Raw genomic sequence first — 17,257 nt, forward strand, 5'->3', positions numbered from 1 at the left:
AAGATCGCCGTCGCAAGGAAGATGAAGCATTGTCGATTCACTTCGCCCCTTCCGCTCTGTATCACCACGATCCCCCGACATGACCTGCAGACGAATCGTGTTGTAACTTGACGGGCCGCTTAGCAAAGAAGTTATAAACGGGCCGTCTAAACGACATACCATCGAATAAGGCCCGGTGAACCACAGGCAAGCTAGACTGATTTTCTGAGTAGCAGCCCGTTTATGTTGGGCCAACCGGGACTCGCGGGATGACGGAGTAAATCTGTGTAAGCGACGCTCGGTAAGACCAGGAGAAGATCTGAGACGTCCAACAACATGATCTAAGGGTTGAGAGTGTCAAATCGCTGTGGTGGCTCCTAGGTAGGCAAGTTATACTGTTTACTAATAGCTACATTTTTTCAGATATAATGAAGGATTTGACCAAGCGTTCTCGTTTGCGTTTACCACAATCTTCCACTACTGCCTGTCCACAAACTGCAGTTGGTAACAATGGACAGAAAGAGTCTCGGCAAACTGAACCTGAAGTCGATACGGTTGTTGCACCAAACCGTGCACCTAAACAGCGTCAGGCGGTATGTTTTTTATACTCTTACTATCTATTATAGCAAAACCTCCAACAAAAATAATTATTAACTGGTTTTTTGTCCTCTATTTTTTGGTTTATGTTTTTCCAGTTGGGTAGGAATCGCGCATCTCCTACCAGGTTGTTCAAATTGAACGCTCTGCTTAATGATGCCCAGAGAAATCTTATTGAGGAATGGGGTTGGGGAGGCATGCTTAAGGTGATGGCTAAAGAAATGATTGTGTCTCTAAGCATGTGGGTTCTTGGATGTTTCGATCCTATCAGAAGTGAGCTCGCTATTCCAGGGAGAGGTAGCATACCAGTGAATGCTGATAGTTACACCAGGGTTTTTGGTTTGCGGAATGAGGGGAGATCAGTGTGTTATGAGATGATTACTGAAGCTATTGCATTTTCAATATCGAATATGGTATAGAGAGTGGATCAGCACCAGAGTTTACTGATTGGTGCAGAATGATAAAGGAGATGAATGGAGCTTCAGATATGAAGTTTCTCCGTGCTTACTTTGCTGGTGTAATCAGTTGCTTCATAAGTCCTTCAACCTCTGCCTCCATCAGTCCCGGTGTTACCAGTGCCTACTCGATCTTGATGAGTTCAAGAGGACAAATTTTGCCCAATTTGCAATAGATCAAATAATCACATAAGTCAAGAAGATGGGAGTCAAGAAGAAGTCTGTTTGCTGTTGTTTGCATCATCTTGTGGTAATTTACTTCTTCATGTTTTTTCTTCCATCGTTCTGCTACAAACATACTTTTTTTTCCTGTTCATCATCAGTGATTAACTTCTTTATTTTTTGCAGATATTATACCTGGATTCACTTGAGGTTGATGAGGATGTGCCATCTGAAGATGATTGCCCCATCCGTGCAGCAGCTTGGACTGACAAATTTATACAAGTTGTTATGCGCAAGGATACCAAAGTCAGCGGGGAGTTCGGCAAGCTTAAAGTAAGTGTCTGATTTATTTATTACACTTTTTTCCTGGCATTTTTCATGATGCACCTATATTTTTTCAGCCATTACCCACATATACTGGCTAACACCCTGTGGTTTCTCTTTTTTGTTTCTGTATAATATAGCTCAAACAAGGTGTTGGTGCTTGATACGCATACAACACGCGTCCGTTGGGAACCCCAAGAGGAAGGTGTGATGCGTACAGCGGCAAGTTTTCCCTCAGTATGAAACCAAGATTTATCGAACCAGTAGGAGCCAAGAAGCACGTTGAAGGTTGATGGCGGCGGGATGTAGTGCGGCGCAACACCAGGGAGTCCGGCGCCAACGTGGAACCTGCACAACACAACCAAAGTACTTTGCCCCAACGAAACAGTGAGGTTGTCAATCTCACCGGCTTGCTGTAACAAAGGATTAGATGTATAGTGTGGATGATGATTGTTTGCAGAAAACAGTAGAACAGTATTGCAGTAGATTGTATTTCAGTATAGAGAATTGGACCGGGGTCCACAGTTCACTAGAGGTGTCTCTCCCATAAGATAAACAGCATGTTGGGTGAACAAATTACAGTTGGGCAATTGACAAATAAAGAGGGCATGACCATGCACATACATATTATGATGAGTATTGTGAGATTTAATTGGGCATTACGACAAAGTACATAGACCGCTATCCAGCATGCATCTATGCCTAAAAAGTCCACCTTCAGGTTATCATCCGAACCCCCTCCAGTATTAAGTTGCTAACAACAGACAATTGCATTAAGTATTGCGCGTAATGTAATCAGTGACTATATCCTCGAACATAGCACTAATGTTTTATCCCTAGTGGCAACAGCACATCCATAATCTTAGAGATTTCTGTCACTTCCCCAGATTCACGGAGACATGAACCCACTATCGAGCATAAATACTCCCTCTTGGAGTTACAAGCATCTACTTAGCCAGAGCATCTACTAGTAACGGAGAGCATGCAAGATCATAAACAACACATGGGATGAAGCTCGCTACCCGCATGGGTAGCTACACACCCATGCAGTATACCAATATGCAAGCCATATTAACTTGTTTTAGCTCGATTTCCTAGTAGAACGTGGAATTCTAGTGTATAAAAGTGGTTTCCGAATTTTGATTTGAACTTTTTTTTGTCAAAGTCAACTCAATATTCAAAAAGTCAATGCAAAATACGTTGGTGAGTTGACTTTGATCAAAAAATATTCATATCAAAATTCGGAAACCACTTTTGTACACTAGAATTCCACGTTCTACTAGAAAACCGAGCTAAAACAAGTTAATATGGCTTGCATATTGGTATACTGCATGGGTGTGTAGCTACCCATGCGGGTAGCGAATGCACTCTCAACAACACATAGACATAACTTTGATAATCAACATAACAAGTATTCTCTATTCATCGGATCCCAACAAACGCAACATATAGAATTACAGATAGATGATCTTGATCATGTTAGGCAGCTCACAAGATCCGACAATGAAGCACAATGGGGAGAAGACAACCATCTAGCTACTGCTATGGACCCATAGTCCAGGGGTAGACTACTCACACATCACTCCGGAGGCGACCATGGCGGCGTAGAATCCTCCGGGAGATGATTCCCCTCTCCGGCAGGGTGTCGGAGGCGATCTCCTGAATCCCCCGAGATGGGATTGGCGGCGGCGGCGTCTCTGGAAGGTTTTCCGTATCGTGGCTCTCGGTACTGGGGGTTTCGCGACGGAGGCTTTAAGTAGGCGGAAGGGCAGGTCAGGAGGGGGCACGAGGGCCCCTCACTACAGGTCGGCGCGGCCAAGGGGCAGGCCGCGCCGCCCTAGGGTGTGGGCGCCTCGTGGCCCCACTTCGTCTCCTCTTCGGTCTTCTGGAAGCTTCGTGGCAAAATAGGACCCTGGGCGTTGATTTCGTCCAATTCCGAGAATATTTCGTTACTAGGATTTCTGTAACCAAAAACAATGAAACAAAGAATCGGCACTTCGGCATCTTGTTAATAGGTTAGTTCCAGAAAATGCACGAATATGACATAAAGTGTGCATAAAACATGTAGATATCATCAATAATGTGGCATGGAACACAAAAAATTATCGATACGTCGGAGACGTATCAGTGCTACCATCAGAGACAACCTCTTTGTTGGGATCACGGGTACTGAAGATTTTGTTTCCTCGAAGCTGCCACGGAGCTTCCCAATTCATGTATGAACTTTTTTTATACCTCAACAATTGTACTGTTAAAAATAGCTAAGTTGGCTGCTTATTTTTAATTAAGATGGTTCAGTAAAATGATTTAAGTTGGAACTGCTATTTTTCTAAATTTGTTAAACATTTGTTAACTTTGTGTAATAATTCCAACTAAGTTTACACTAAGGCTTACACTAAGTTTGGTTACTGTTTTTTACACCTTATTTGGTTTCCCATACCCCCAAATTCAAGATGTGCACTCATTACAACTAAGTTGACACTAAGGCTTACATTAAGTTGTCTGCTGTTCATACCTAATTTGGTTCCCACATGCATATTTTTCCATGATCTTATCCCTTCCTCAGTACTGATCTTTTTTTTGTACTTTTTCAACTCACATACTGATGCATATCTATCTATGTAAATGTGCAGAAAAAAAGGAAGATTGATGTCATGATTGGGGAGCTATGCACTGATATTTCAAACAGGATAGGTTCATTTGTTGAACAGTGGGGGCAAATAGAGATTGATGAATCCAGTTCTTGGCATGGCCAGAACAGATTACGCAAAAGGCAGAGGAGAATTGGAGGTGATGAGGGTAGATGCGACGACGAGGATGATGAAGATGACGATGATTATAAAGGTGAATCTGAAGATGAGGATGACAGTGATGATGACAACATTGACGATGATGACGATGAAGATGAAGACAACCATGGGAATGGAAACAATGATGGTGACAGAGCTTCAGAACCTGGGTCTGGCCTTGGTGGTGGGGATGAGGCAGCTAACAACAATGACAGCCATCAGCACACAACGCCAAGAAGATCTGCTAGGTTGACACCCACCAAGAGAAATGAAGGGCCTGCAGGCAACTTAAGGAAGAGGTGTGACGAGGGAATACCTCGGCAATGCCTACGTATTATAGACTTGGGTTTCGGAAGAGAGCGACGATGGAGATTCCGGGAGCGAGATTAGGCACACGACGTACCCAGCTTCGGGTCCCCTCGGCGGAGGATCCCTACGTGCTGCTAGCAATCTAGTATATGATCATATATGTGTTTACAGGGTGCCGCCGTAGGCGGGGCTATGTTGTCTATTTGCTATCTATCTGTTGGCCTCTCTATTTCGGGTGCCCTGGCTAGCTTTATATATGCAACCAGCCTAGGGTTTTACAAGAGTCCTAGTCGACTACTTCTTCGAGTTGCCTTGTTGGGCCTTCTCCATATTTGGTCTTCTCCATATTGGGCCGAGCCAGGTATACTAATAATGGGTACCCGAAGGGTATGCCCATGTCAGTAGCCCCCGAGTTTATAGGGAAGTCGAAGACTTGCGTAGAAACTCCAAGCATAACCATCTCCGGAGTCGAAGAAAATACAAGGCGAGGTCCATGTCGTAGATCATGTGTAGCGTAGATGATGTCGACAATTATTGAAATTATCGGGTGCGCGGCAGCGCTCCCGATGGGAGTAGCCCCCGAGTCTATGGGCAAGTGCTTGCACTTGGGCATAGACTCAAGTTGTACTACTCGATAAAGAACTTAACTATATTTCTGGAGGATTTGATGAAATCCATGTGCTCCCGATGGGAGTAGGCTCCACTCGAGCCGTAGAATCGAGTTGAGTCTACAAACCTTGATTGCCATAAATGCTGTCGAAGTTATTTTTCTATCGGGTGCGCGACCAGCGCTCCCGATGGGAGTAGCCCCCGAGGCTACAGCCAAGTGTTTGCACTTGGGTGTAGGCTCAACTTGCTTGTAATTCACTCCACAATTTTTCCTCTTTCTTATCGGGAGGGTGAACAATACTCTCGATAAGAGTAGCCCCCGAGCCTATGAGCAGGTGCTTGCACCTAGGCATAGGCTCAAGTTGTACTACTCGATAAACAACTTGGCGCAGCCCCTCTTTTTGTCGACTCCAGGCCGTTGCTATTTTTATTTGACATCCATATCTATATTGTACAGGGATAATGGTAGTTGGGGCTAGTTCATCTGACGGATCAGGTACTAGTTAACTGCTCTAGTGGCAATCCGCAAAAACCTACTTCAAGATCACGTCCCTGGACATGATCTCGGGATACTGGTGTTAACTCGACAGGTGCCGCTTAAGGTTTTACCATTCTGTCGAGTCCCAGTCATATTTATCGGGTACCTAACGCGTCCGTTAGGATTTTTCTTCGTATCTATTGATACGGAAAAAAGTAGCAAACCGACGTCAGAGACGGCGCCACGCCACACAGAACGGATCTAGGGTCTTACCTTCGCAATGTTTTGCGGCATTCAGAAATTGTTCGCAACTTTGGCGTTCTGAGAATATATTGTCGAGTGACTTGTTCGGCTGATGCAATGACCCATTTTGCGGGTTCTTCTATATTTTCCTCGGGCATGAATGAGACAGCCGAATATATTGGGTTCTTCTATATTATCGGGTACATCACCGATGCTCTTGCTCGGAATAATATCACGAGTCAATGGACCCGAAGATTTGTCCACTTTTTTTTTGGTTCCTCCTTGATGAAAATTTCGTCGAGTTCCTCCTTCAGGAAAATTTCTTCGGGTCCTCTTTGAGGACAATTCTTCGGGTCCTCCCTGAGGACAATTCTTCGGGACCTCCTTGAAGATAATTTTTTGGGACCTCCTTGAAGATAATTCTTCGGGACCTTCTTGAGGATAATTTTTCGGGACCTCCTTGAAGATAATTCTTCGGGACCTCCTTGAAGATAATTCTTCGGGGACCTCCTTGAGGATAATTCTTCGGGTCCTGTTCTTTCTTGAAGACAATTTCGTCGAGTTCTCCCTGTAGACAATTTCGTCGGGTTCTCTCTTATATACTTTGAATTTTGCTTTCTCCTGCACAAATAAATAAAAAAACTTTTTCTATCTTTCCCTTGACTCTCTTTTTCGCATGCGGTGTCAGATGCTCAGATTCAATGATATGTAAAGCGAATATATGCCGCGCAACCCCCAAGTGTCGGGTGCGACGAAACTAAACGATAATCAACTTTGTGCAAAATAAAAGAACACTTAGCTTTTTTTGGACACGACGAAGTCGATGCATGATGAAGTCTTCGAGTGTAGATAAGAAATCTAGCCAAAGTAGAAACCACCAAATAGCAAAAGTGGAGGCCGCGAAATTATTGATGAAGAAATAGCCGAGCCCCCGAGCGTTGTGATGACCCACAAGTATAGGGGGTGTATCGTAGTATCTTCGATAAGTAAGAATGTCGATCCCAACGAGGAGCAGAAGGTGTTGACAAGCAGTTTCGATGAAGGATTCACTGTAAATGCTCACAGACAAGTATTCAGGGGGTTTTGATGTAACAGTTGAATAAAGTACGAGTATGTAAAGTGCGAGAGTAATAATTGCAGCGAGTGGCCCAATCCTTTTTAGCACAAAGGACAAGCCGGTTTGTTTACTTATAATGACCAAACGTTCTCGAGGACACACGGGATTTTAGTCTAGTGCTTTCGCTACATACGGCTAAATAATCTTCATTGTTGTGATAAGTGTTGTGTGGGTGAACCTATGCTAATGTACCGCCCTTCCTAGGACTAATACATACTTGTGATTATACCCCTTGCAAGCATCCGCAACTACAAGAAAGTAATTAAGAATTAAATCTAACCACAGCCTTAAACTCTGAGATCCTGCGATCCCTCCTGCATCGATATACCAACGGGGGTTTAGGTTTCTGTCACTCCGGCAACCCCGCAATTGGCAAACGAGTACAAGATGCATTCTCCTAGGCCCATAAATGGTGAAGTGTCATGTAGTCGACGTTCACATGACACCACTAGAAGAATAACACCACAACTTAAATATCACACCATTGAATATTACTCAACCATAATTCACTACTAACATTTAGACTTCACCCATGTCCTCAAGAACTAAACGAACTACTCACGAGACATCATACGGAACATGATCAGAGGTGATATGATGATGAATAACAATCTGAACATAAACTTGGTTCAATGGTTTCACTCAATAGCATCAACAACAAGTAGAAATCGATACCGGGAGAGTTTCCCCTATCAAACAATCAAGATCAAACCCAAATTGCTACGGCGGTGATGGTGTCCAGCGGTGATGACGGCGGTGATGATGGTGGAGATGATGATGATGGCGATGGCGATGATGTCCAGCTCGATGACGGTGACGATGGCGTCGATTTCCCCCTCCCGGAGGGAATTTCCCCGGCGGATTCCTGCCCGCCGGAGAGCTCTTTTCTCTCTGGTGTTCTCCGCCCCGCAGAGGCGGCTGTAACTCTTCGCGAGGTACCCTCTATGGCTTAGGTTTTCGGGACGAAGGATTTCGCGAAGAAAAGGAGGCGAAAGGGGTCGTGGGCCCTCCACACCACATGGCGGCGCGGCCAGGGCCTGGGCCGCGCCGCCCTAGGGTGTGGGCCCACCCTGGGTCCTCCTGGCCCCTCCTTCTGGCTTCCTTCGTCATCTTGAAAAATAGGATTTTTGGTATAATTTCCTCCCACAGTTGATCTTCCAAAATATTGCGTTCTGACGGTGCTTTTTCCAACAGAATCCTGGCTCCGGTGCTTGATCCTCCAATAATGATGAAACATGCAAAATAGATGAAATAACATAAGTATTGTGTCCCAATATGAAATATATCAATGAATAACAGCAAATTATGATATAAAATAGTGATGCAAATTAGACGTATCAACTCCCCCCAAGCTTAGACTTCGCTTGTCCCCAAGCGAAACTGAGCTCGATAGACATGACCACATGTTTATGGAGTGAAGAGTCGATGAATAAAATACGGACAAGAAGCATCATATTCATTCACACAGGACATTATAGTAAACAATCTCTTATAACTCATATTGAAACAAGTATAAGGTAATCACAAGTAAAGGTGCATAAGAAATCATAATTGGTGATGGCAAACTTCGTTCTTGGTCAGAGAATAATTAACATATTATATCTCATTGAGCAGCGCTCCCATGTTAAAGTTTATAAGGCACAACTTGCATACTCAATCATAATGGTTTTCTCATTATCATTGATAACTTGCAAAGCTATATTCATTCAGATAAAACTTGTACTAAACAAAGAAGAATAAAAGACATGATGTAGCAAATCACAATATAATGGTTTGATCACAACTACTCAAATGCTTGCTTGAGATGGAGGGAAATAGGTTTACTGACTCAACATAAAGTAAAAGACAGGCCCTTCGCAGAGGGAAGCAGGGATTAAATCATGTGCTAGAGCTTTTTCAATTTTTGCAATCATATAAAGAGAATAAAAGTAACATTTTGAGAAGTGTTTGTTGTTGTCAACGACTGGTAGCGGGTACTCTAACCCCCTTGCCAGACAACCTCCTAAGAGCGGCTCCCATATTATTTCCATTTTGTGTGGCACTCCTTCCAACCTTTCTTTCACAAACCATGGCTAACCGAATCCTCGGGTGCCTGCCAACAATCTCATACCATGAAGGAGTGCCCTTTTTATTTTAGCTTTATTATGATGATGACACTCCCCCCAACCTTTGCTTACACAAGCCATGGCTAACCGAATCCTTCGGGTGCCGTCCATCAATCACATACCATGGAGGAGTGTCTATTTAGTTTAATCAATTTGGGACTGGGAATCCCATTGCCAGCTCTTTTTGCAAAATTATTGGATAAGCGGGTGAAGCCACTAGTCCATTGGTGGAAGTTGCCCAACAAGATTGAAAGATAAAACACCACATACTTCCTCATGAGCTATGAAACATTAACACAAATAAGAGATACTAAGTTTTGAATTGTTTAAAGGTAGCACATGAAGTATTTACTTGGAATGGCAGAAAATACCATGTAGTAGGTAGGTATGGTGGACACAAATGGCATAGGTTTGGGTTAAGGTTTGGATGCACGAGAAGTATTCCCTCTCAGTACAGGTCTTTGGCTAGCAAGGTTAATTAGCAAGCATAAGAGTCGAGGGAAACAAACAAATATACATGTGATAGAAACAATCATGCATCTTCCTTGTAAGTACAAAACAATTTTAACTTCAGAATAATAAGCTATGAGCTAACAAGAAAGACAATGAAACATCTACATGTATTTCTCTTTTCTATTTAAACCTCAAAGTGTTGTTGCTATTGACCAATGCTAAGTTTGCCAAAACCAAATAGATTTATTCAATGCTCCCAAAGTGATACCAATACTAACAACAAGGTGAATCATATAGTAGAGATTGCAAACTAGAATAAGATGTGCAATATGTAAATGATAAGACTTCTCATTAATATTCCATAATGATAACTCACACCAAGGGATACATAGATAACCAAATAAAGGAGAGATACTTCCAAACGCAACCCATCTTATATGATAACTTCCCTACTCATGATATGATACTACTTGACAATAAAAGTAAAAGGTAGTGATAATGTGATACCGCGGCACTCCCCCAAGCTTGGAACAAACCAAGGGGATGCCAATACCGATGATAAATTACTCCTGCGGCGATGGTGGTGATGAATTCCCGTCATCAAACTTCCAAGGAAGAGGCTCTCCATCAAGAAACGACATCTTGGTCTCGGGGATCCTGAAACTAGCAGCACGGCTTATGTATTTAAACCTGTTTTCATACTCACAGTTCTGATTCTGAAAATCATATAGTTGTGCTTGGAGCTTGTTGGTGGTGTCGTGAAGTGAGAGGATGTCGCTCCAAAGCTTTGCAGTTTCCTTCTCATGTTCAGCAATGAGTTCAGACACAATCCTGTGGAAGATATCCACCTCACGCTCAGCCATCTTCTTGTATTTGAAAACCTCTTGTTCTAGCTTCTCCATCCTGTCTTCCAGGCTTCCTTCTCCTTTAGAACCCTGGACATCCTTGCCCTGCAGTTCTCCTTCAACGAGCAGCAACTCCTTGGGGTGCATCCTCAGCTCCTCCATGTACAAGTTACCAACATCCTTGCTGGAGCTGTCCTTCGGAGTTTCCGACGAAGACATGATGGCTCTAGATCCGAAGCAAATCCTGGCAGAAACAGCTCGAAACAAAACACGTCGAGAACACGATATACGAACCTCCAGGGGTCCGGGGGATTATATAGCAAAAATTTTCACGACAAACGGAAAGTACCAGATCGAACCAGAGTCGGAAAGGGGCAACGAGGCGGCCAAACCATAGGGCGGCGCGGGCCCAGGCTTGGCCGCGCCGGCCTATGGTGGCGCCCCCTCGTGCGTCCTTTCCACTCCGTTTCGAACTCGTAATTTCTCATATTTTCCAAAAACAGCGAAAATATTGTTCGGAAAGTAAATTGCGTACTTTTCATTACCGATCGTACCTATTCAAAGTCGAGTTCTGGCGGACTGTCAATTTGCCCTTTGATGAAAGCTTCCGGTGTTTCCATTTGAATAATATCAACATCAACATTATAAGAATCACCCGAGATATAATGCTTGAGTCTTTGTCCATTCACAACTTGCGTAGCATTGCCTTGGAGAGAGCTAATTTTGATTGCTCCTGAACGATACACCTCCTCGACAACATATGGTCCTTCCCATTTCGAGAGTAATTTCCCTGCAAAGAATCTGAGACGAGACCGATACAATAGGACTTTATCCCCAATATTAAATTCTCTTTTGATAATCCTCCTATCATGCCATTTTTTAACTTTCTCTTTAAAGAGTTTAGCATTTTCATATGCTTCACTTCTCCATTCATCTAGAGAACTCAATTGCAACAACCTCTTATCACCTTAAGTTTAGGATCTTTATTTAATTCTCTAACTTGCCCAATAAGCTTTGTGCTCTAGTTCTAGAGGTAAATGACAAGCTTTCCCATAAACCATTTTATAAGGTGACATTCCCATGGGATTTTTATAAGCAGTTCTATAAGCCCAAAGTGCATCCTTCAATTTACTAGCCCAATTCTTTCTAGTTTTATTAACGGTCTTTCCCAAAATAGATTTAATCTCTCTATTTGATAATTCTACTTGACCACTAGTTTGAGGATGATAAGCAGAAGCAATTCTATGATTAATACCATACTTAGCAAGAGTTTTTCTAAAACCTCCATGAATAAAATGAGAACCTCCATCAGTCATAATATATCTAGGTACTCCAAATCTAGGAAAAATAATATCTAAGAGCATTCTTAAAGAGGTCTCACCATCAGCACTTTTTGTAGGTATAGCTTCCACCCATTTAGTAACATAATCAACAAAGCAACAAGTATATGAGTGTTACCTTCCGAAGACGGAAAAGGTCCCATGAAGTCAAATCCCCAACAATCAAACGGTTCAATAACAAGAGTATAATTCATAGGCATTTCATTGCGTCTGGAGATATTACCAACCCTTTGGCATTCATCACAAGATAAAATAAACTTTCTCGCATCTTTGAAGAGAGTTGGCCAATAAAAACCTGATTGTAAAACCTTTTGCGCGGTTCTTTCTCCAGCGTGATGTCCTCCATAAGCACTACCATGACATTTACTCAATATTTCTTGTTGTTCATACTCAGGAACACATCTTCGCATAATACCATCCACTCCTTCTTTATATAAGTGTGGGTCATCCAGAAATAATGCCTCAAGTCATAAAAGAATTTCCTCCTTTCTTTGAGCTGAAAAGGTTGGAGGCAAGTACTTGGAAACAATAAAGTTAGCATAATCAGATACCAAGGACCTGTCTCGCGAGCTCACCTTTATTACAGCCAATTGTTCATTTGGAAAACTATCATTAACAGGAACAGGATCATAAGCAATATTTTCCAATCTAGACAAATTATCAGCAACAGGATTATCAAGACCTTTCCTATCTACAATATGTAAATCAAATTCTTGCAAAAGAAGTACCCATCTAATAAGCCTCGGCTTAGCATCTTTCTTTGTCATTAGGTATCTAATTGCAGCATGATCAGTATGAATAGTAACTTTTGAATCAACAATATAAGATCTAAATTTATCACAAGCAAAGACTACAGCTAATAATTCCTTTTCAGTTGTAGCATAATTTCTTTGAGCAGCATCAAGAGTTTTACTAGCATAATGAATAACATTCAGTTTTTTATCTACTCGTTGTCCAAGAACAGCGCCTACAAAGAAAATCACTAGCATCACACATAATTTCAAAGGGTAAGTTCCAATCGGGGGTTCAACTATAGGAGCGATTGTTAAGGCTTTCTTAAGAGTTTCAAAAGCTTCCTTACAATCATCATCAAAAACAAATGGTACATCTTTTTGAAGAAGATTAGTAAGAGGCTTTGAAATCTTGGAGAAATCTTTAATAAATCTCCTATAAAACCCAGCATGACCAAGAACACTACGAATACCTTTAACATCCCTCGGATAGGGCATCTTCTCAATTGCTTCAACTTTAGCTCTATCAACTTCAATACCTCTCTCGAAATTTTATGTCCCAATACAATTCCTTCATTAACCATAAAGTGGCATTTCTCCCAATTAAGAACAAGGTTAGTTTCTTCACATCTCTCGCAAAACTTTATCAAGGTTTCGCAAGCAACTATCAAAAGAATTCCCATAGACGGAAAAATCATCCATGAATACCTCTACAATACTTTCACAAAAACCATGAAAAATAGCAGACATGCATCTTTGAAAAGTAGCAGGAGCATTACATAAACCAAAAGGCATACGTCTATAAGCATAAGTTCCATAGGGACAAGTAAAAGTGGTTTTCTCTTGATCTTTAGCTTTAACGGCAATTTGTGAAAACCTGAATAACCATCAAGAAAGCAAAAATGAGTATTTTTAGACAATCTTTCTAGCATTTGATCAATAAATGGTAAAGGGTAATGATCTTTCTTAGTAACTTTATTAACTTTTCGAAAATCAATGCACATTCTATACCCTACAACTACTCTTTGAGGAATGAGCTCATCATTATCATTAGGCACAAATCATACCTCCTTTCTTGGGAACGCAATGCACGGGACTAACCCATCTACTATCGGCAATAGGATATATAATACCAGCTTCAAGAAGTCGTAATACCTCATTCCTTACCACTTCCTTCATCTTCGGAATTAGACGACGCCGAGGTTCAACAACAGGCTTTGCATCATCTTCCATATTAATAGCATGTTGGCATATAGACGGAGAAATCCCCTTCAAATCATCAAGAGTGTAGCCAATAGCGCCTCGATGCTTCTTCAATATTTCCAATAACCTTTCTTCCTCAATCTCTGAAAGCTTAGAACTAATAATAACAGGATATATTTTCTTATCATCAATATGAGCATATTTAAGATTATCAGGTAAAGGCTTTAAATCAAAAACAGGATCTTCCTTTGGTGGCGGTGTTGTACCCAAATCTTCCACCGGTAAATCATGCTTGAGAATAGGTTGGCGAAGAAAAATTTCCTCAAGCTCATCTCTTTCTTTCCTAAAAATTTCGCTCTCGCTATCCTCCAAATGTTGCTGCAAAGGATTATTAGGAACAAGAACAATAGATGCACATTGCTCCATTTTAAAATCATTACTAGGCAAATCAGCTTTATAAGGAGTTTTAGTAAATTTAGAGAAGTTAAACTCATAAGATTCACCAGCGAATTTAGTCAAAATTTTCTCTTTCTTGCAATCTATAATAGCTCCACAAGTATTTAGAAAAGGTCTACCAAAAATAATAGGACAATAATCACTAGCAGCAGAACCAAGTACCAAAAAGTCGCAGGATATTTAATCTTACCGCATAAAACTTCCACATCTCGAACAATACCAATTGGAGAAATAGTTTCTCTATTAGCCAGCTGAATAACCACATCAATATCTTCAAGTTCACAAGAATCAATTTCGTGCATAATCTCCGTGTAAAGCTCATACGGAATAGCACTAACACTTGCACCAATATCACATAATCCATAATAACAATGATCACCAATTTTAACGAGATAGCATAGGAACACTAGCTTGTTTGGGTTTATTAGGATGTGAGACAATATTAGAAGCATCTTCACGAGAAAATAATATGACCATCCTCCACATTTTCAATCACAAGATCTTTAACTATTGCAACAAAGAGGTTCAACTTTTATTTGTTCTTCAGGTTCTACAGGTTTCTTTTCACTTTTATGAACCACACTATTCATAACAGAGTACTCTTTCATTTTAGCAGGGAAAGGAGTTTTTTCAATATAAGTTTCAGGAATAACACGATCAGCAGTTTCAACTACAACGCATTTATTAATAGATGAATCAATTTTATCTTTATACGGTTCATGATACTTATCAAAATTCTTCTTTGGCAATTCATAATGAGAGGCAAAAGCTTTATAAAGATTTACAGCAACTTGAGAATCAAGACCATATATAGCACTCATATTACGAAATTTATCAGTATCCATAAAAGCTTCAATGCAGTTATAATCATTAATTCTAGCGGATTCTCTATCCTTGTCGTTCTCCCATCCTTCGTATTTTCTTGGATCCGATCAAGAAGGTCCCTTTTAAACTCTTCTTTGTTGCGTGTAAATGATCCGTAACAAGAAGTATCCAGCAAGGTCTTGTCTTGAAAAGAAAGTCTTGCATAGAAATTATCAATAATAACATTACCAGGAAGCTCATGAATGGGGCATTTGAGCATTAAAGACTTCAATCTCCCCCAAGCTTGGGCAATACTCTCTCCATCATGAGGCCAAAAATTATATATGCGATTCCGATCCTTATGAATTTCACTTGGAGGATAGAACTTAGAATAAAACCGGGCACAATATCATTCCATTCAAGAGAATCCCCATTATCCAGTAATTTATACCAATGCGCCGCCTTACCGGACAGCGACAAAGAGAATAGTTTCTTCCTCAGTTCATCCATAGCAATACCTGCACATTTGAATAACCCGCATAATTCATGCAAAAACAGTAAATGATCACCGGGATGGACAGTTCCATCCCCTTCATAGCGGTTATCCATAACACGTTCAATAATTTTCATAGGTATTTTATATGGTATCACTTCCTCACCTGGCGCCTCATCCACTACCGTTGCAGTAGTAGTAGATTTCCCAAATAGAAATTGAAGAGAAGATCTCTCCATAATGAATTATAGCAGCGAGCGAGAAATAAAATCAGCACAACGGTAAAGGTTTTCCTTACCAATTCCACTTACCAATAGCGCTTCACTCCCGGCAACGGCGCCGAGAAAATAGTCTTGATGACCCACAAGTATAGGGGGTGTATCGTAGTATCTTCGATAAGTAAGAATGTCGATCCCAACGAGGAGCGAGAAGGTGTTGACAAGCGATTTCGATGAAGGATTCACTTGTAAATGCTCACAGACAAGTATTCAGGGGGTTTTGATGTAACAGTTGAATAAAGTACTAGTATGTAAAGTGCGAGAGTAATAATTGCAGCGAGTGGCCCAATCCTTTTTAGCACAAAGGACAAGCCGGTTTGTTTACTTATAATGACCAAACGTTCTCGAGGACACACGGGATTTTAGTCTAGTGCTTTCGCTACATACGGCTAAATAATCTTCATTGTTGTGATAAGTGTTGTGTGGGTGAACCTATGCTAATGTACCGCCCTTCCTAGGACTAATACATACTTGTGATTATACCCCTTGCAAGCATCCGCAACTACAAGAAAGTAATTAAGAATTAAATCTAACCACAGCCTTAAACTCTGAGATCCTGCGATCCCTCCTGCATCGATATACCAACGGGGGTTTAGGTTTCTGTCACTCCGGCAACCCCGCAATTGGCAAACGAGTACAAGATGCATTCCCCTAGGCCCATAAATGGTGAAGTGTCATGTAGTCGACGTTCACATGACACCACTAGAAGAATAACACCACAACTTAAATATCACACCATTGAATATTACTCAACCATAATTCACTACTAACATTTAGACTTCACCCATGTCCTCAAGAACTAAACGAACTACTCACGAGACATCATACGGAACATGATCAGAGGTGATATGATGATGAATAACAATCTGAACATAAACTTGGTTCAATGGTTTCACTCAATAGCATCAACAACAAGTAGAAATCGATACCGGGAGAGTTTCCCCTATCAAACAATCAAGATCAAACCCAAATTGCTACGGCGGTGATGGTGTCCAGCGGTGATGACGGCGGTGATGATGGTGGAGATGATGATGATGGCGATGGCGATGATGTCCAGCTCGATGACGGTGACGATGGCGTCGATTTCCCCCTCCCGGAGGGAATTTCCCCGGCGGATTCCTGCCCGCCGGAGAGCTCTTTTCTCTCTGGTGTTCTCCGCCCCGCAGAGGCGGCTGTAACTCTTCGTGAGGTACCCTCTGTGGCTTAGGTTTTCGGGACGAAGGATTTCGCGAAGAAAAGGAGGCGAAAGGGGTCGTGGGCCCTCCACACCACATGGCGGCGCGGCCAGGGCCTGGGCCGCGCCGCCCTAGGGTGTGGGCCCACCCTGGGTCCTCCTGGCCCCTCCTTCTGGCTTCCTTCGTCATCTTGAAAAATAGGATTTTTGGTATAATTTCCTCCCACAGTTGATCTTCCAAAATATTGCGTTCTGACGGTGCTTTTTCCAACAGAATCCTGACTCCGGTGCTTGATCCTCCAATAATGATGAA

The sequence above is a fragment of the Lolium perenne genome, chromosome 6 (genome assembly GCF_019359855.2).
Source record: "Lolium perenne isolate Kyuss_39 chromosome 6, Kyuss_2.0, whole genome shotgun sequence".
NCBI classification, from domain to species: Eukaryota; Viridiplantae; Streptophyta; class Magnoliopsida; order Poales; family Poaceae; genus Lolium; species Lolium perenne.